The sequence below is a fragment of the Trachemys scripta genome, chromosome 14, assembly GCF_013100865.1.
Source record: "Trachemys scripta elegans isolate TJP31775 chromosome 14, CAS_Tse_1.0, whole genome shotgun sequence".
In the NCBI taxonomy this organism is placed as follows: domain Eukaryota; kingdom Metazoa; phylum Chordata; order Testudines; family Emydidae; genus Trachemys; species Trachemys scripta.
Window position 1 is genome coordinate 35389850 of NC_048311.1, and position 21039 is coordinate 35410888.

Below are 21039 nucleotides of genomic sequence, written 5' to 3' on the forward strand. Positions count from 1 at the left end.
TTTAACTAGTTACCAATCCATGAGAGAAACTTCGCTCTTATTCCATGACAGCTTATTTTGCTTAAGAGCCTTCGGTGAGGGACCTTGTCAAAGGCTTTCTGAAAATCAAAATACACTATATCCACTGGATCTCCTTTGTCCGCATGCTTGTTGACCCCCTCAAAGAATTCTAGTAGATTGGTGAGGCATGATTTCCCTTTACAAAACCCATATTGACTATTTCCCAACAAATTATGTTCATCTATGTGTCTGACAATTTTGTTTTTTATGATAGTTTCAACCAATTTGCCTCGTACTGAAGTGAGGCTTACTCACCTGTAGTTGACAGGGTTACCTCTGGAGCCCTTTTTAAAAATTGGCATCACATTAGCTATCCTCCAGTCATGTGGTGCAGAAGCTGATTTAAATGATAGGTTACAGATGATAGTTAATAATCCTGCAATTTCACATTTGAGTTCCTTCAGAACTCTTGGGTGAATACTATCAGGTCCTCGAGACTTATTACTGTTTAGTTTATCAATTTGTTCCAAAACCTCCTCTAATGACACCTCAATTTGGGACAGTTCCTGAGATCTGTTACCCAAAAAGATTGGCTCAGGTTTGGGAATCTCCCTCACATCCTCAACAGTGAAGACTGATGCAAAGAATTCATTAAGTTTCTCTACAATGGCCTTATCATCTTTGAGTGATCCTTTAGCATCTGGATTGTATAGTTGCCCCACTGGTTGTTTAGCAGGCTTTCTGCAAGATAGGTGAAGAAACATCTTTTATTGGAGCAACTTCTGCTGGTGGAAGCCACAAGCTTTCACACTTCTCAGAGCTCTTCCTCGGGTCTGGAGAAGAGAACCAGAGTGTCCAAGCTAAATACAAGATGGGACAGATTGTTACACAAAGGAGATCACACATGTTGTAGGAGCAACAGAGGGTCCTGTGGCACCTTTGAGACTAACAGAAGTACTGGGAGCATAAGCTTTCGTGGGTAAGAACCTCACTTCTTCAGATGCAAGTAGGAGATGTTGTAGGAGACCACTTAAAATGAAGTGGACAATTAACATGAAGTAGGCAATTAACAGCTCTGCAGAGTAGACATCAGGGACATAGACTGCAAAAGAGCTACAGCCAATTTACACACGCTGGGCAACTAATACGAATTACAGGTTTTTAAAATGTCATGCAGCATTGCATCAGCACCCCAATGAGCCTTTAAGTTTAGTGCTGTCTGCAGTAAGAAGAAAAACAATGCAAATGTTGAGAAAGAAAGAAAGAAAGATTCTGGGCCATTCATCCCAACAGAAGTTGAAGATCAGATACAGAAAATCTTAGCAACACTGAATTCCTCCAAAGTTCTATCCCGAGTAGAAATGAATCTCTCCATCACCATTAAAAGTTTGACTTGTAATTAATCCCAAGGGGCAAAGACCTAAGAAAGTGCAGACAGGTTAGGAACTTTGGAATCAGCTTCAGATCACTTTCACATGCAAAGAATATGGTTTTGAAACTGTGTAGTGGGCCAGATCCCCAGCCGGTGTAAACAAACATACCTCCATTCAAATCACAGGACCAGATTTCCAGTTGGAGTAAATAATCCTAACTACTCTGCAGTCAATGGAACTGTATCAATTTCCATTGGCTTTGTACCTGGCCCTTAGTTTTTAGTCTTTGCCTCTGGGTACCTCCTAGTGATCAGCTTCAAGCAACCAGGTTAGCCTGAGCAACAGGTACCTCTGGTGGCTGCATCCCAAGAGTTGCTGGTGCAATGCAAGAGAAAAAATATCTCTGTTCTCCCAGAAGTAATTATGTGGGGTTAATGAAGGAACAGGCTATTCTAGGCCAACTGAGGCTCTGGTGCCACTGGGCTCTTAATTATTGCAAGTCCCATGGTTGTGCTATATATTTTATTTCTGCAAACACTTTGTGGTACCCTTTCAGACTCTGCCCTGCTTTTTTTTAAACCAAGGGTTCTTCTTCCTGGGTTGCTGTCATCATGAGAGATCCAGGATGGACTCTCTTTCTCCTTTGTGGGTTAGGATCATGTAGGGAAGGTTGTCAGGATGGTTTGTTCCTGTGGTGAGATCAGAGCTGGGTTCACAGCCCTGGAGACCGGATTCAACTGTTCAACCCCTGAGCAGGGACATCCTGGGCTGTGAACATGTCTGAAGCCTGCACAAGCTGGGATCAGCTCTAGAGCTGGGAGGGTCTTTCAGTCCCTGATCCCATTTAGTCCATCTCCTCTGAGCCAAGCCTGCCCTAGGAGGAGAGCAGGGAGATCCCACCTGTGGAGTAGATCCCAGTCTGCTAGGAACTTCAGAGAGAGCCAGCAGTTCAGGACATACAGCAAGAGGACAGCAAAGGGTTGCTGGATAACACAGTGACGGGTGCTAGATAGATAGATAGATAGATAGATAATGTCCAAACAATTCTGATGCCTGAGATTTGACCGCATCACAAGCTGAAAAAAATTCCACAAAGACCAGAACAGTAACTTTGCTATTTCAGTTGCATATTTTGGGCTATTTTTATTTAAGAGCATAAATGTGAAATTACAAACTGAGCTGTTTTAGGGCTGGTCTACGCTACCATTCTAAATCGATCCGAGATACACTACTTAGGTTACGTAAACAATGTAACTGAAGTCAATGTAGCTTAGATCCACTTACCACGGTGTCCACACTAAGCTATGTCGAAGGGAGACACTCTCCCGTCGACATAGCTTCCGCGTCTCGTTGAGGTGGATTATCGACATCGACAGGAAAGCTCTCTCCCATTGATTTAGCGCATCTTCACCAGACCCACTAAATTGATGCCGCTGCATCACTTAGGAGTTTTGATAAATCCTACTGGGTGCCTGTCTCCATCTTTAGGTGCCTAAATCCCTTTGTAATCCTGGCCCACAGAAATTACAGAAGCTGGGCTTTAATCAGGGTACCCTGTGGGAGATCCTAGGGCCTGTGCCATGCAGATATCAGACTAGAGGATCATACTAGCCCCTTTTGGCTTGAAAATCCATGAATTCATGACAGTTTGCCTCTGGCCCTCTGCTTCTGTTTGTTTAGGCCCCAGGGAATGGGTCCCTGCAAGCCATTAGAAAATAGACATAGATAGACAGTCTTCTACAGCATCAGCCCTCTAGTGTCAGGGAGGCTCAAAGTCAGCACCACACAGCTCATCTGCAGAGAGCAACGTTTCAGTCTAGTTCTGTCAGTTCATTCTCAGAGTGAGGGGTGAAAGGGCTCTTACGTAGCTGTGTCTTTGGCTTCTAGATATTAGAGTGGTAGGGAAATGGAGATAGAGAAATAATGATCAAAGAATCCTGGTCCTGGAGGATCGAATGCATCACACGTTGGGGAAAAATCCACAATGACCAGCACAGTAAATTCACTATTTCAATTAAATATAGTCGTGGATTAATATACAGAGCAAATGTAAGACCCTAAACATAAATTATCATTGGCCCCTTTATGGCTTTAGCTGTCAATTAAGTCAGAGAGCTAGAGCAAATGAGAAAAAAAATCAGTGCAAAACTTTGACTTTGCCTTTGCAAAATCAGAAAAAGATTCGGGATTTGACAACGAAACGTATTTGTTTTTAGCAAAATACTAGTGTTAATTGAAAATGTTACGTTCCAACAAAAGAAAATTGAGGTTTTCAGTTTAAAAAAAAATTGTTTCAAGTATAGCAGAAACTTTCCTTGGACATTTTTGTTTAATTTTAAATCCCATTTTGAAAACAAAAATGGGCAGAAAATCTCCAACCGCTTCTAATTGGAAATTGAGCTTTAAACAAAGTTGGGAAACATTATTCTTACATTTAATAATGCAGCTATTTCAAACCTGTTTGTTCTATTGCAACCGTGTTTATTTCTGTCTCAATGAAATAGATATGGGAAGGTAAAAAAACAGGATAGCAGCAAAGCCTGCAGATTGTGTTTTATACACACTGACACCTGTAAACTCAGAGTCAGCTTTGCACCAGCCACATGAAGCCTGTCTAACTCAACCATGCCCAAGGACAAAGAGGAAATGAAGGGGGGTGGAATCAAGATCTCCTGTTCCAGCCCCATATCCTCTGTCCCACACTGGTGCCAGCTGAACACCAATGCTGTAAACAGGTGCACAGAACATACACATAGTAAAACACAGCCGCTCCCTATCCGAGATCATAGTCCTAGTAGAGAAGGCAAGAAAGGGGGGAGAGGAAACAGAGGCACAGAAACGGGAAGCAACTTGCCCAAGATTATCCAGAAGGTCAGTGGCAGAGACAAGAACATAACCCAGGTCTCCTGATTGCCACTGACCTGCACAGCGCAGACATGAAGGTAGAGAGGGAAACTATAAACCATAGCAGTAACAGAGGGATGTTCCTAGCCCATTATAAACAGAGATACAAGTGCCGAAGGTATCAGGGGCCATGAATCTATCTGTTAGCAGGTAGCAGGCCATCTCTGCACAGAACTCGGTGTGGAATCCTCACAGATGAGCTAGTGCTCGGGGCACAGGGTATGTCCATGTCCTGTTTCCTTGGGAAGAGGGGATCAGGCTGTGCCGCTGGTTTAGAAGTTTAGTTTCCTGTCCAAGTTGTTTGTACAAAGGAGAAATGACTGGAAGGGACCTGGGTCACTGAGTCCAATCCCCTGCTCTCACTGGCAACCCAGTCATATAATCCCCATCCTAAACCTACACAGCTCCATGTTAACACCAGTTAGGTTGTTTGTCCACAACGGATCCTATTGGGATCTAAATCGTCTAAATCGATCTAAATCTAAATCATCCCTCCTCTGATGGGGACAAACTTTCTTCTCATTTCCAAGCTGAATTTACTCCTGGCCAATTTATCCCCATTCCTTTTTCTGCCGACATTGTCCTTTCGCATCAATAGCTCTTCTCCCTCCTTGGTGTTAACCCCCTCGTTGTATTTAGACCGAGTGATCATAACCCCTCTCAGCCGGCATTTTGCTAGGTTAAATTAGTCAAACTCTTTTAGGCTATATCCACTCAGCAAGTTAGGGCTGTGATTCACCAGCTTGCATAGACATACTCATGTGTTAGCTTGGTGAGCATAAATAGCAGTGTACCTGCAGTAGCCATGCTGAGTATAAACCCACCTAAACCCTGGGGCTATATACTCAGCACAGTTTACCTTTTTGCCATGGCTATACTACTTTTCAGACTTGTGCTAGCCATACTAGAGGTATTGCAAGTAGTGTATGTGATCTAGGAATCACTCCCCTAGCTCATAGTTTAGGTGTAGTCTTACTCTTCTTTCCTAAACTAGCTCTCCATTGTTGCAATAGGATGACCATCATTCCTAAGATTGTTGGGTTTCGGTTGTAACTTGTTTCATATTTGCACTGCGTTTTATCAATCCTCATTTTGGACTAGCTCCTCAGATGGAGGAAACGGACGCCATCCATTAACTGTAAGGGAACTGTGGCAATTTACACTAGTGTGACAATGCTCTTCACTAGTGCTGTGATTGTCAGAGGTGAGGACGTAGGAGGACTCTAGCCTGACCATTGCCTTTCTTCCACAGGCAATCCATGATTACTGACAAAGAAAATGTCCAACCGAACCACTGTGACAGAGTTCTTTCTCCTGGGATTCTCCGAGGTTCGGGAGCTGCAGATTTTACACTCTGTGGTGTTTCTAGGGATTTACCTGGCAGCCCTGATGGGAAATCTCCTTGTTATCATCCTTGCACTGCTTGACCACCACCTTCACATCCCCATGTACTTCTTCCTGATGAATTTGTCCATACTAGACCTCGGATCCATCTCCATCACTGTCCCCAAGTCCATGGCCAACTCCGTATTGAACACCAGGTCGATTTCTTATTCTGCGTGCGTTGGACAATTCTTTCCCTTCATTTTCTTTGCTGCAGTTGACTTTGCTTTTCTCACCATCATGGCGTACGACCGCTACGTCGCCATCTGCCAACCACTGAACTATGAGACTATAATGAACAGGGGAGCTTGTGTCCAAATGGCAGCTAGTGCCTGAATCAGTGGAATTCCCATTTCTACTATGCAGACTGGGAACATATTTGCATTTCCTTTTTGTGGCGGCAACAAGGTGGATCAGTTTTTCTGTAAAATACCCCAGCTGCTCAAGATCACCTGTTCTGACTCGTACCTCAGTGAAGTTATTACTTCTTTTCTCTTATTCTTAGGCTTAAGATGCTTTGCTTTTATAATTGTGTCATGTGTTCAGTTCTTCAAAACAATGCTGAGAATCCCCTCTGAGCAGGGCCGGCATAAAGCCTTCTCCACCTGCCTTCCTCACCTCATTGTGGTCTCCTTATTAGTTTGCACTGCCACCTTTACCTACCTGAAACCCACCTCCAGCTCAACATCAGGTCTGGATGTCATGGTGGCTATTTTTTATTCCGTGATGCCTCCGGTGATTAATCCAGCCATCTACAGCACGAGGAACAAAGAGATCAAAGGTGCCCTGAGGAAACTGACTGAGGGGAAGTTATTCAAAAAGAACAAAATTTCCAGATTTCTCGCATGACCATGTTTTCATTCTGTGCTTCTTTACAGATATAATCAACTGATGACATTATTGTCTCCACGGGAATGTGATGTGCAGGCTTTTATGCAAAAATGTTGTGTTCACACTAGCAATAAGGCAGACTAAGTTCACTGAAGTGAGTGGAGTAACTCTACTGTGAATTAGATAAGAATCTATCTATCTAAATTATGAGGGCATTTAATTCAATTCTGCATTTCCTTGTTAGAAGTGTGAGTTTAGCTGAACTTGACCTTCTGGACAGGCACAAGCTGTCACTGGAAAACCTTAACTCTGTGGTAATTAAGTTTTTTGCCATTTTATTTCCTAGTTTTTTAACAGAAAGAAATCTTGTTGGTCAGAGTTAGTGGTCATTGTGGCGGCTGTAGGTGGCCATGGATATGGATAATGAGTGAAGTAAAAGGCTCTTTTAAGGAGATGATAGAGCCTGAAACAATTGCTCGGAGAGGTGTGAACTGCTCCACTCATATCAGTCACCCAGGTGCCATCAGGCTGTCCTGTGTGTTGTGGGTTCATGTCCCCCTTTGCCTCTTCTCAGCTTCACACCCTGATGGACGGCGCTTCCGGAGACCCTGGCACACATTGGGAGGGGTGATTAGGGAGACAGGCTCAATTCCCCCTCCTGCCACAAGGCAAGGAGAAAGCCCCCAAGATCACAAAAGCTGGAGACGGAGGGGTATCAGACACCCATAGATGCATCGAGAGCCCCCTGATATTGGCACACACAAGGGAGATGAATGTGGGGCTGTTGGGTGCCCTGCCTCTTGTTCTAGTTCTGGGTCCAGCAGAGAAGGAGATAGACACACAGGCACAGAGAGCGCTGATGGAAACACAGCTGGGTGCTGTGCTTGCTTTATTGTTCCCGTTGCAAAACTGAAGCGAACAGGAAAGTGAGGCTTTGCATTGGGGAGCGGAGAGAGCTTAGAGCCCTCTGAACATTGAAAGAGACACAATATCACACCCCTCTGTTCTCCCAGTCCCCCATCACTCACCTTCATGTCCCCTCTTCCCAGTGTCCCACCGCTCTTCATCTTCTGACCCCCAACTCATCTTCTAGCNCATGGGGGTGTGAAGGTGGTGGTCGACCACTACAAGGATGGTAACAAGGAGATTTCCCACCAGGGCTGCCAGGTAAATCCCTAGAAACACTACAGAGTGTAAAATCTGCAGCTCCCGAACCTCAGAGAATCCCAGGAGAAGGAACTCAGTCACGGTGGTGCGGTTGGACATTTTGTTTCTCAGTACATCATGGACTGTCTGTGGAAGGAAGGGCAAGGGCAGTGGTGAGTCTAGAGTCCTCCTACCTTCTCACCTCTGACAATCACAGCACTAGTGAGGAGCATTGTAACACCAGTGTAAATTGCCACAGTTCCCTTACAGTTAATGGATGGCGTCCGTTTCCTCCATCTGAGTATCTGGTCCAAGTTGAGGCTTCACAGAACGCAGTGTAAATATGGAACAAATTACAACCCAAACCCAACAATCTTAAGAATGATGGTCATGCTATTGCAACAGTGGAGAGCCAGGTCAGGGAAGAAGAGGAAGGCTACATCTACACTACGAGCTAGGGGAGTGATTCCCAGATCACATACACTACTTGCAATAGCTCGAGGATGGCTAGCACAAGTCTAAAACTTAGTATAGCCATAGCAGAAGGGGAAACTGTGCTGAGTACATTGCCCCAGGGTTCAGATGGGTTTGAATTCAGCATGGCTAGTGCAGCTACACCGCTCACCAATTTATGCTCACCAAGCTCGTACACGAGTACATGTATGCAAGCTGGTGAATCGCAGCCCTAACTTGCTGAGTGGATGTAACCTAAAAGACTTTGGCTAATTTAACCAACAAAATGCCGGCTGAGAGGGGATATGATCACTCTCTATAAACACATCAAGGGGGTAAATACCAGGGAAAGAGCAGAGCAATTGACGCTAAAGGAGAATGTCAGCACAAGAAGGAATGGGGATAAATTGTCCATGAGTAAATTTAGCTTGGAAATGAGAAGAAAGTTTGTCCCCATCTCGTCTGCACACCCATTTACACCATTTATACTTAGCCAGCAGCAGTGTGGAGCTTGGACAGGAGCTCTGAGTTCTACTCCCAGTCATTTCCCGTATGTTCTTGAACGGTGTCAGGATAGACAGGGTTTGGCTGCTTGGTTCAACTCTAACCCAGGGTTAAAAGGGGCTAGTCTGTATAAAACACAGTTATTCAATTGTTACCTTCTTACAATTATCACTTTGAAAGAGAAATCACACAGATGCAATAGAATAAATGGGCTTGAAATTAATGCTTTATCAGAGAATATTAATGTTCGCCAATTAATTTAAAGTTTAAGGCAGGTTGGAAATTTTTAGCTGTATCTTTTATAATGGACATTGGTTTTTTAGCTAAACGACAACAAATTTCAGAATCTGTCTGCTTTTCTCAAACATTTTTGGATTATTGTGCAAAAAAATAAACATTTTTGGTTTTGTGATTAAAAAAATTGAGTTTTCAGTAGAAAGTTTTCATTTGCCAAAAATTAAAATATAAATAAATTGATTTTGCATTTTCAGTGAAAAGTCAACCTTTTCCTAGAGGCGGAAAATTCCTCTCAGCAGTAGATAATTGATTAAACTGAGAGTAAAATCTTAACGAGTTCATATTGTAATTCATATTTATCATCTAAATTTCCCCCTGTATTATTTCCCCTATATATTGTTAATTGAAATAACAAACTTACTGTGCTTATCTTTGTGGATTTTTTTCCCAACATATAACGCATTCAGTCCTCCAGCACCAGGATTCTTTGGTCAATGTCTATCTATATAACACAAACTAGAAGCTAAAGGCACAGGTATCTGAGCGCCATTTCACCCCTCACTCTGTGACTGAACTAGACTCAGACCTGTTGCTCTTTGCAGGCGATCTGTGTGTAGCTGGCTTTGATTTGCACTGGCATTAAAGGACCCATGCTGCAGGAAGGTAATTTATCCACTCCTATTTCCTAAGGGCTAGTGGGAGTCACTCCCAGGAGTCCTGCACAGCTCAGCAGCAAAGGCCCAGAGGGAAGTGCATAGATGCCTAGGTGATAAAGCCAAAAGTGTCCTTCTGATCCTCTAATCTGATCCCCTGCCTAGCACAGGGCCTACGATCTCCCCAGGTTCCCTGATTCCTGCCCAGCTTCTGTGTTGTCTGTAGGCCAGGATTACAAATGGATTTAGGCATGTAATTAGATGGAGACAGGCACTGACTGGGATTTATCAAAGCTCCTATGTGAGCTAAGTGGCTAAATCCCATGGGCATTCAATGGGAGTTGGGTGCCTAAACTGTTGGTGCTATTGTTAATCCCGGTAGGCACCTATCAGCTTCTTTAGGTGCCTAAGCCCCTTTGTAATCCTAGCACTGCAACTTTTCTGTTGACTTCCAAGGCCTGGGCTTCTCTGCAATTTCAGAAAATGAAGGCAGGGATTTGCAAAGGAGCCTAAGGGAGCAGGGCCGGCTCTAGGGTTTTTGCCGCCCCAAGCAGAAACAATTTTGGCCGCCGCCCCCTCCCCCCCCCTGTTTTTTCTTACCCCATCCCCGGCCCCACCTCAGCTCCGCCTCTTCCCCAAATCCCCAGCCCTGCCTCCTCCCCCCAGGCTCTCAAGCCTAGGAGGGAGGGGGAGAAGCGGCGCGCGCGCCGCGGCCATTCAGAGTCTCCCCCTCCCTCCCATGCTCTCAAACTTGGGAGGGAGGGTGAGCAGCGGCACGCGAATCAGCTGTTTCACGCGCCGCAGCCGCTCAGGATCTCCCCCTCCCTCCCAGGTTTGAGAGCCTGGGAGGGAGGGCGAGCAACGGCGCGTGAATCAGCTGTTCCTTGTGCCACGGTGCGCAAGCGGTAGCAGCGGCGGTGAGCTAGGGCGGCCGGGGCACATTTTTAGGGGCGGCAGGGGCAGCATTCTGGCGCCGGCCATGCCGCCCCTAAAAATGTGCTGCCCCAAGCACCAGCTTGTTTTGCTGGTGCCTAGAGCCGGCCCTGAAAGGGAGTAACACATGTACATCTTGGGCTTCTAACTCCCTAAGACTCCCTTAAGAATCGCGACCTTAAATGATAGCAAGTAGAGCAGTTAGTAGTGACTAGAGAAAGGAGGTCAAGACACTGGAAGCTTCTGTGATCTAAACCTGACTATGCACAATATTACCTCAACTCTCTGTGCCTCAGTTTACCAAAACAATTAATCTGGGGAATATTATCTGAGATGGGAAGAACAGTTCATAAAGAATCATTTATTTAGAGCTGATCCATGATTCAGTTTTGTTTGAGCTTTTAATGAATTTTCACAGATCTGGGGTGAAATATTTGTTGTTATTTTTTTCAAGCAGATTTTCCTTATTTTCCACAGGAACATAGGAATTGTCAGAAACCAGTGCCCTGGGTCTGACTGGGGCCAGCCCCAGATCATGCACCACCCACAGTCTGGAGCAAAGGTTTGGGTAGTGAGGAGATCTGCCCCCAGGGCACCAGCTGCAGCATTGTCTGCCTGAGTCTGCAGAGAGCCTGAGAGAATGGCCCTGGGAGAGCAGAACTGTCCCACACATCTCCATGGAGTTTGAATTCCCAGCTTCACGTCTCTGAGGACCGCAACAACCCCACCCCATCGGGGGGCTCAGTGTGCAGGGGGAGGGGAAGAGCACAGTAGTCCTGACCCACTCACCCAAGCAGATACACGCTGGCTGGGAAGGTAAGGACTAGGGGGACCATGACTGCCCCCTGCCTGTCTTTGGGCACCTCGCTGATCCCAAGGGGTGGGGGAGATTCACCCACTGCCTCTTCTGGGAAGGAGCAGGGGTCCCATTCCACCATCCCACCCACCACTGACATTTCACATGGGCAGAGGGTCAAGGGTGCTGAGCCCCATACATGGCCCTGGAGTGTCTGAACCCAGCCCTGAGAGTAAGCAGAGCTCTAAGGGACTAGGGGCTAATCTACACTATGAAGCTATGTTGAATTTAGCCGCGTTAGGTCGATTTTATAAGCAAGGTGGTCCGGTGCCAAGAAAGGGATATGTGTTCCGTCTATTGCCCCATCACAGTTACGGAACCCCATTACATCAAAGCCATCCACTATGACCTGCACATTTCCCAGAGTCACTACGCTTGTTAGAAGAAGGTTACTGGTTGCTTTGAGTACGTGGATCAGAGCAGCCCCCACAGTAGTTTTGCCCACTGTGAATTGATTCCCGACTGACCTTGCAAGCTTCCACAGGGCTATCGCCACTCGCTTCTCAACTGTCAGGGCAGGTCTCATCTTGGTATTCCTGTGCTTCAGGGTGGGGAAAAGCAACTCACAAAGTTCCAGGAAAGTGGCCTGACGACATGTACTCCAAAACACCCGCAACAATGTTTTTGCTCCATCAGGCATTGGGAGCTTAACCCAGAATTCCAGTGGGCAGCGGGGTCTGTGGGATAGCTACCCACAGTGTACCACTCCATGAGTCGATGCTAGCCATGGTATTGAGGACATACTCCACAGACCTACTGCCAGGGGTGAAAGTAACTTAAAGGACTTACTGGTATGCCAGAGTCCTGAGCTGGGGTGTGGCCTCAACCGGAAGAGGCGGGGCCTTTCAAGATTTAAAGACCCTGGGGCTCTGGCTGTGGCTGGGAGCCCCAGGCCTTTAAATCACCCCGGAGCTACCAGCTGCAGAGGCGGCTGGGAGCCCGGGGCCCTTTAATTCGCCCCTGATCCCCGGGACTCCAGTCACCGCGAAGCTCCGGGCCCTTTAAATCAGCGCCTGAGCTCCGGCGGTGCTTTAAAGGGCCCGGGGCTCCCCGCAGTGGCTGGAGCTCTGGGCCCTTTAAATCACCTCCACGGAAGCTGGTCCAGTATGGCACGGCGTACTGGCTCTTGCTGGTACACCGTATCGTACCATACCAGCTTACTTTCACCTCTGCCTACTGCGCTTAGTGGGGACATACACAATGGATGGTATAAAATCATTTTCTAAAGATCAGCTTCTATTAATTTGACCTAATTTTGTAATGTAGACATACCCTAAGGCTGCAAGATCAAGCACCCAGGATGAGGCTTGAACCAATAACTGTGAAATTAAGAATCCCATGCTCTACCAACTGAGCTAGTCAGGTCATCCCTAAAGCCTTTTCAAAGGCACAGATGGTGCAGCAGGAGCCCTAAGGGAGTTTCTTTGCGAGCTGAGATTCATTTTCTGACATTTGCCTTCTTTCCTGGTTCCTTCGCTCTCCAGCTAGCAAACAGGGCCTGTTACAAGGCTGGTTAGCTGCTGGTGTCTAGACCAGAGATGTGGGGTTCATCTAGCAGCTGCTCAGAGAAACCTTTGCGGGAGGGTGGAATTTAGGATTCTCCCACCAGGAGGAGGTGCTGTTGCACTCATCCAGTGAGGGAGATTCCAAAAAAGCATCCCAGCTCCCAAATAGGGGGCAGACAAGACAGTCCCCCACCAACTGCCAGACACATATTTTTGCAGGGAATCAGATCTCCCAGGGGTAAAACTCCTCCAAGGATGTGCGGCTCCAGGAATGGCAGAGAAGGAAATGACTGTTTGCCTTAGGAGGTGGGTGAGGGAAACCTGCAGGGCCTTAGGCCCCTCCAGCCTCTGATGAAACCATTTTAGGGGAAGGGGCCTGGGTAGCCAAGGAAGACAAAGACAGGAAAGAAGGGCTTACAGCTGCTGTGCAAACACCATGTTCCCAGGGGACCAAGAGAAGCAGTGGGGGTTCAGCACTTTGGCTGCTTCCTGAGGGCACAGAACTAACAACATGGCAAAGCTCAGAGCCTCATTACACGAAGTCAGAATGCTATCAGATCACAGCAAGGGGGAGCAACACCCCTCCTTTAGTTTCTATGCCAGAGCTCCTACCTGCTAAGTGTCCTTCCCAGAAGAGGGTGCAGATAGGCTGCTGAGAGAGTGGCGCTGGGGTACATGAAAGCAGCGGAGACTTGTTCCTCTTAACTTTTCTTTGTGTTGCTCTTGTGATTCTGTGGGAGGAAGCTGAAGAACAATTTGAGTTTGCTTCAGTGCTTTCAGTTGGGCTCAGTTTGTGACCCTGACCACAAGGGTTCCTGCACTCTCAGCTCTTAACCCTTCAGGAGAATGGACAATGGACCAACTTCATATGTTGGGCAGAAAGTTGCCTAGGAAAGATTAGCATAGGTGAGAAAAGAGGAGTGGATGTGAGCTTTCTTGGTTCTTAGATGTTTTCGCTGGTTGTGAGAAGGGCAAATTGTCAACACAGGCTGGGAGGCTTACTGCGGCTAGCTGTGTAGACATATCCTTAGAGGTGTTTTTGAAAAATCTGTCCTGTACTGCCATTGTTCCCAATGGTTCTACACAGCATAAATCATAGTCTACATGGTGCCATCAGACAACCCTTCAATAAAGGTCAACAAATTCTTTTCTCTCTTTTACTTGGTCCGAATTCCAATGGTTAAATCCCTTATATATCCTCTGAGAAACAAAGAGGTGAATGAGGCCATAAGGAAATCCATCAGCAAATGGGCTATCACCAATGGAAATCTGACTCTCCCAAACTATATCTTAAGTTGTAATAAGACAGTGATGGGAGTTGCCGTTCTCAAAGCTGTTTAAGGGAGTTAGATGGCCTTATTTTGAAAATCCCAGAACTCTCGGAAGGATGCCACGAAGCCCACATCTTCCAGCAAGCTGTTATTAACGTGCCAATAGGCCAGCCCTGGCCTCTCCGCGCTGAAAGCGGCTGTCATGGTCACCAGATGGTGATCTGAGAACGGGGCCAGCCGGATGCTGGAGGAGTGGGGCCATGAAAGTTGACAGTTTAGACCTGCTGTGGGACAGTGTTTCTGTGGAAAAGACAGCCCAGCCTGCACTAGAATACTAGAAGATTAGGGTTGGAAGAGACCTCAGGAGTTCATTTAGACCAATCCCCTGCTCAAATCAGGACCAACACCAACTAAATCATCCCAGCCAAGGCTTTGTCAAGCCAGGCCTTAAAAACCTCTAAGGATGGAGATTCCACCACCTCCCTAGATAACGCATTCCAGTGCTTCACCACCCTCCTAGTTTTTCCTAATATCCAACCTAGACCTCCCCCACTGCAACTTGAGACCATTGCTTCTTGTTCTGTTATCTGCCAACACTGAGAACAGCCTAGCTCCATCCTCTATGGAACCCCCCTTCAGGTAACTGAAGGCTGCTATCAAATCCCCCCTTACTCTTCTGTTCTGCAGACTAAATTATCCCAGTTCCCTCAGCCTCTCCTAGTAAGTCATGTGCCCCAGCCCCCTAATCATTTTCATTGCCCGCTGCTGGACTCTCTCCAATTTCTCCACATACCTTCTGTAGTGGGGAGACCAAAACTGGATGCAGTACTCCAGATATGGCCTCACCAGTGCCGAATAGAGGGAAATAATCACTTCCCTCAATCTGTTTGCAATGCTCCTATAAATACAGCCCAATAGGTCATTGGTCTTCTTGGCAACAAGGGCACACTGCAGACTCATATCCAGCTTCTCGTCCACTGTAATCCCCAGGTCCTTTTCTGCAGAACTTCTGCTTAGCCAGTTGGTGCCCAGCCATGTAGCGGTGCATGGGATTCTTCCTTCCTAAGTGCAGAACTCTGCACTTGTCCTTGTTGAACCTCATCAGATTTGTTTTGGCCCAATCCTTCAATTTGTCTAGGTCACTCTGGACCCTATCCCTACCCTCCAGCGTATCTACCTCTCCCCGCCAGCTTATTGTCATCTGCAAACTTGCTGAGGGTGCAATTCATCCCATCATCCAGATCATTAATAAAAATGTTAAAGAAAACCAGCCCCAGGACTGACCCCTGGGGAACTCTGCTTGATACCGGCTGCCAACAAGACATCGAGCCATTGATCACTGCCCATTGAACCCGACAATCTAGTCAGCTTTCTATGCACCTTAGAGTCCATTCATCTAATCCATACTTTTTTAACTTGATGGCAAGAATACTGTGGGATTCCATATCAAAAGCTTTGCTAAAGTCAAGATATATCATGTCCACTGCTTTCCCCATATCCACAGAGACAGTTATCTCATCATAAAAGGCAATCAGGTTGGTCAAGCCTGACTTCACCCTTGGTGAATCCATGTTGACTGTTCCTGATCACCTTCCTCTCCTCCCAGTGCTTCAAAATGGATTCCTTGAGGAACTGCTCCATGATTTTTCTGGGGAGTGAAGTGAGGCTAACCAGTCTGTAGTTCCCTGGGTTCTCTTTCTTCCCTTTTTAAAATATGGGCACTATATTTGCCTTTTGCCAATCATCCTCGACCTCCCCGAATCAGCATGAATTTTCAAAAATAATGGCCAATGACAGGGCCGCCCAGGGTGGGGGCAAGTGGGGCAATTTGCCCCAGGCCCTGGGCCCCATAGGGGCCCCCACAAGAGTTTTCAGGGGCTCTCACAAGAGTTTTCGGTGGGACTTCGGCGGCAGGTCTTTCAGTGCCGCCAAGCACACCCGGAGCAAAGACCCGGAGCTTGTTCGGCTCCAGGTCTTCGGCAGAAATTCAGCAGGGAAAGCTTCTTCCACTCTAGAACTTCGGCAGCAATTTGGCAGCGAGGGTTCCTTCCACTCTGGGTCTTCCGTGGTAGTTTGGCAGCGGGTCATTCACACGCTCCAGGACCCACCACCAAAGTGCCCCGAAGACCCAGAGTGGAAGGACCCTCACCGCCGAAGACCCCAGGCCCCCTGAATCCTCTGGGAGGCCCTGGCCAATGGCTCTGCAATCACATCAGCCAATTCCTTCCGCACCCTTGGATGCATTACATCTGGCAGCAAGGTTCCCCCACTAAGAGCTGAAAACGCTGAGAGGTGGGTGGAACCTCGAGAAATCCTGCAGATATCACAGAGGCAGGTGGCAGCAGAAGGTGACAGTGCAGGGCAATTGGGGACACAGTGGTACAAAGAATGGTGGCATGACAAACAACAGCGGCTAGAGCATTGGACTATCTTTTAGTGACTTCACTCCAGAATTCTGGATTTGTGACTGGGAAACTTCTCTCTCTTTCAAGCTCCGGGTCTTTGCTCCGGGTGTGCTTGGCGGCACTGAAAGACCTGCCGCCGAAGTCCCGCCGAAAACTCTTGTGAGAGCCCCTGAAAACTCTCGTGGGGGCCCCTACGGGGCCCAGGGCCTCGGGCAAATTGCCCCACTTGCCCCCACCCTGGGCGTCCCTGCCATTGGCCATTATTTTTGAAAATTCTGTGTATAGGCCAAGATTTTTAAAATGCATTATTTTCCAAGCTCGTTATCTCACAACATCGCTATCTCAAGAGGTCATTATCTTGGGGTGTTTCTGTACTAAACTTTTTTATTATTATAATTATTTTTATGTAAGAATGGCCATACTGGGTCAGACCAATGGTCCATCTATCCCAGTATCCTGTCTTCCGACAGTGACTATTCCAGGTGCTTCAGAGGGAATGAACAGAATAGGGAATCATGGAGTGATTCATTCCCTGTTGTCCATTCCCAGCTTCTGGCAAACAGAGACTAGGGGCACTGAGAGCATGGTTTTGAATCCCTGCCCATTCTGGCTAATAGCCATTGAAGGACTTAACCTCCATGAACGTATCTAGTTCTTTTTTGAACCCTGTTATAATATTGACCTCCACAAGATCCCTGGCAATTAGTTACATGAGTGACTGTGTGTTGTGTGAAAAAATACTTCCTTATGTTTATTTTAAACCTGCTGCCTATTAATTTCATTGGGTGACTCCTGGTTCTTGTGTTAAGTGAAGTGCTAAATAACACTTCCTTTTTCATATTCTCAACATCAGTCAAGATTTTATAAGCCTCTATCATATCCCCTCTTAGTCGTCTCTTTTCCAAGCTGAAAAGTCCCAGTCTTATTAATCTCTCTTCATATGGAATCTGTTCCATACCCCTTATCATTTTTGTTGCCCTTCTCTATACCTTTTCCAATTCTAATATATCTTTTTTGAGATGGGGTGACCAGAACTGCACACAATATTCAAGATGTGGGCATATCATGGATTTATATAGTATAAGTGGAGGAGCTTGGTTTGCCAGATTGATCAGATAAACTAATACTGGCAATCTGTATGAAAAGGCTTCAAAACACCATGCCTCTGGACTGCATCAACATGCAGAAAGCCTTATAAGGCAGTCACCGTCAAAGCCAATTTTATAAAAACTTATTGATGCTGTTAAGAATGCTGGAGACACAACTCAGTTTATGTGAACCAACATGGCTGTTTCATCATACCACACTCTGCAAATCAGAGGCCAATGTTAAATGCATTATCACTTGTTAATCTGAATTTGGACACTGGTTTCAAACAAAACTGGCAAATGCTCACTATCTTTCTGAAAAAACTCATCTGACTCTCTAGAAGCATGTGGTGCAACAGTGAAAGTCTTAGCAGTCGAAAAAGTGAAGAACTCTCTCACCATATTCAAAATATGTGAATACATGGTTGATGAATGCACCAGTGCAAATAGGCATCAAGTATTATGTATGAAGTATTAAGTCATCGCGTATGTCATTGATGTCTGTGGTAGGCCAGTAGATGCATTCTAGATGTTCAGGTTATAGAAGACACATCAGCTACATTTGGGACATCTTAGAAGAGTTAAATGCATGTAAATTGAACCTCAAACAGATGGTTGCTTGTGCATTTGATGGAGCTACAAACAGCTCTGGAAGACATGGTGGAGTACAAGCTTTTCTCAGAGAAAAGTGTAACCCTTATCTCTCCTATACACAATGCAGAGGCCATCTACTCCAGCAAGCGCTAGTACAAGCTGCAGAATCTTCAAAAGACATTAAAAAGCAATAAATATGCTGGCTTTTTATACTCTTTTTTTTTCAGCAAGAGTCCAAAAGGACTGAACCTCTTGGAAACAGAGAGAAGATACACTGGGATTGAAGTTCAAATTAGTCCAACCTGGAAAAACCTACTGGCTTTCTCATGAGCGATCCTCGGCTGTTGTCTTAAAATTACTGCAACTGTTATTAATGGCTTTCGAAAGTATCCACCAAGATAGGACGGATCTAAGTAGTGAGGCTGGTGGATTACTTTTGCTACTTTTGCTACTATGTTCAGAGAAGACTACTGCAATTCACTCTCTTGTAAGTCTCCTGTTAAAACCACTTGGTAACCACCATTATACAATGTCATCCAGGCATCTGCTGCAACAGTAGTAGATCTTTGTCCAGCAATAGAAGCTACGCTTGGATCAGTCACAGATATCCACTGAAAATGTACTGGAAGAAGCAAAGACTTCAGTTCAGAAGTTGACTAATGAAGGTACTTATATTGACTCCTTAAATGAAGAGACAAGAAGTCTTTGTTAAACCAGTTGAAAAAGTACACAGACTTGATTCTTACAAATCTACAGTAGCGATTTCTGGATTCTATCATCCTCCATGTCATTTTTGGAGATGCCTGTCTTATAAAACACCAACAGTTGAGTGGAGTGAGGCACTACCAGCAATGGAGTTGCCATGTGATCAGGACAGAATAGAGAACTTGAAAACAGAGTGTAATATGATATGTTTCCTGGGATGAAAGATGTAGTAATTCATCTCTTTCTACTACCAGTCACAACAGCTACAGTTGAGTGTTCTTTTTCCTCATTAAATAGAATTTTGTTTACTAAAAGAAGTCGCCTTCTGCCTGATCATGAGCATGTCATGAAGGACTGGAAGTAACAGACACATAAGAAGACACCAAAGAGTGCAAAAAACTAAGATGGATGTTGATGGTGTGCTTCCTAGTAGGCTTGAGTAGCCAACTTTAATGTTTATGATGATTTTAAAACATGAGTTAAATCTAATAAAATGGTCATGAAACATTTTTCTGTTTTTATTATGTTGTCATACAGCCCACCTGTGCACTCACAGTCTCAACCTTTGTTTGCCCTCACCTCCACCGAACATTCCAACCCCCCTGCCCCCAATTCCTGGGGAAAACAATGGTGGGGGAGTGTAGGGAGGTCCATGTGATTATCTCCCACTGCCTCCCTACAGTGATTTATCCCCACAGACCCAGCCACAGCCCTCTCTCCCCACAAACCCAGGATATCCACCCCCTCCCATGCAGTCCAGGCAGGAGTGCGTTTGCTGCAGGGAGCCAGCATGCTCAGCTGGGCAGTAGCTATGTGAGCTCTCCACACCAAGCAAACAGCAAGAGCAATTTCAAAACTTCCTGGGGCTTTGAAAAGGAAGGGGCGCACGCCAGTGTAGCTGGATGCAGAGTAGCAGGGTTCAATACGGTGAATAGAGCAGTCACGGTGGGCATTGTGGAGTACCTCCTGAAGGCCATTTATGCTGATGTAAGGAATGTAGGATCTACACTGACGCTGTGTCGCTCTATCTATGTTGCAAAAAACTCCACGCCTCTCGCCGAGGTGGTTTTATTATGCTGGCGTAGCAGGAGAGTTAACTCAGTGGGCTGAGAATTGCAGTGTGTACACCACCACTGGTTCATTGACAGAAGCTGCCTTTTGTCAACAAAACTGTGTAATGTAGACAAGGCCACAGTGTCAAATCTAAATATGAGGAAGAAAAGATAGTTTAGCATAAGTAGTTAGCACATATTCCAGGTACCATTCAAGATGAAGTCTCTCATTAACACTCCTCTGGTCATAGAACAAAACAAAGCACACAGAAGCCGAAGTGGCAGCTCTGCAATCTTCCCCCATTCAACAGTCTCTGGAAATGTGTCTCTACTCTGCCCTGGAAGGACCCTTTCTGTACATAAAAGGAGATTCCCTTCTCCATATCCCTGCATGCTTCCTTAGTAATGGACCACAAGGGTGCAAATTATTGCCAGTAATGTTGATATTAGTGCGATGGGGAGACATCCTCTAGGAACTGGACAAAGATCCCCAGTGTATTTCATACAGGCCACCATAAAGAAATCAGACAAAAATAAAAATTATTTATCCAGAGTGGAACAGCTTCAAATGGAGTGACTGTGGTAGCCTCACATCAGCCCTAACACTGACAATATGAACAGGGGCACTGGATCCTTTCTCTATGCAAGCCCGTATCAAGGATGATCTCTCTCTCTCCTCCATTCATCAGTGAGGTGTCTAAAGTCACTAACACACCAGGTCCCAGAATCCGAATTATTGAAAGAAGCCAACAAGAGTGGCAGAACGATTCCCCCTTCTATTGAAATGGGGTACTACCGGTGCTGTAACACTCAGTGAGCCAAATCCAGCCCTGGTGTCAGAGGGCACAGCCGTAATGTAGTTAACATTGCCCTGCCAGTTTACATAAGAGCTGAATTTGTGCTGTTCCTTGCGAGACCCACAACTCCAAGTCTGGAGACTCCTTGCAACTTCTCAGATGCGAAATGCTATAAACTCAAGTGACAGCAATATTTGTATTATTTGTTCATTTGGTCTGGTAAGAAAGTCCAAACACTAGAACTCTGCCCAGTATTTGTAAGAATATATGCAAAATATACTGACTTGGTCCACCAAATCCTCTCCCATTCATCCTGGGAAACATTCTCCTTCTTTCAGCATAAAACTCT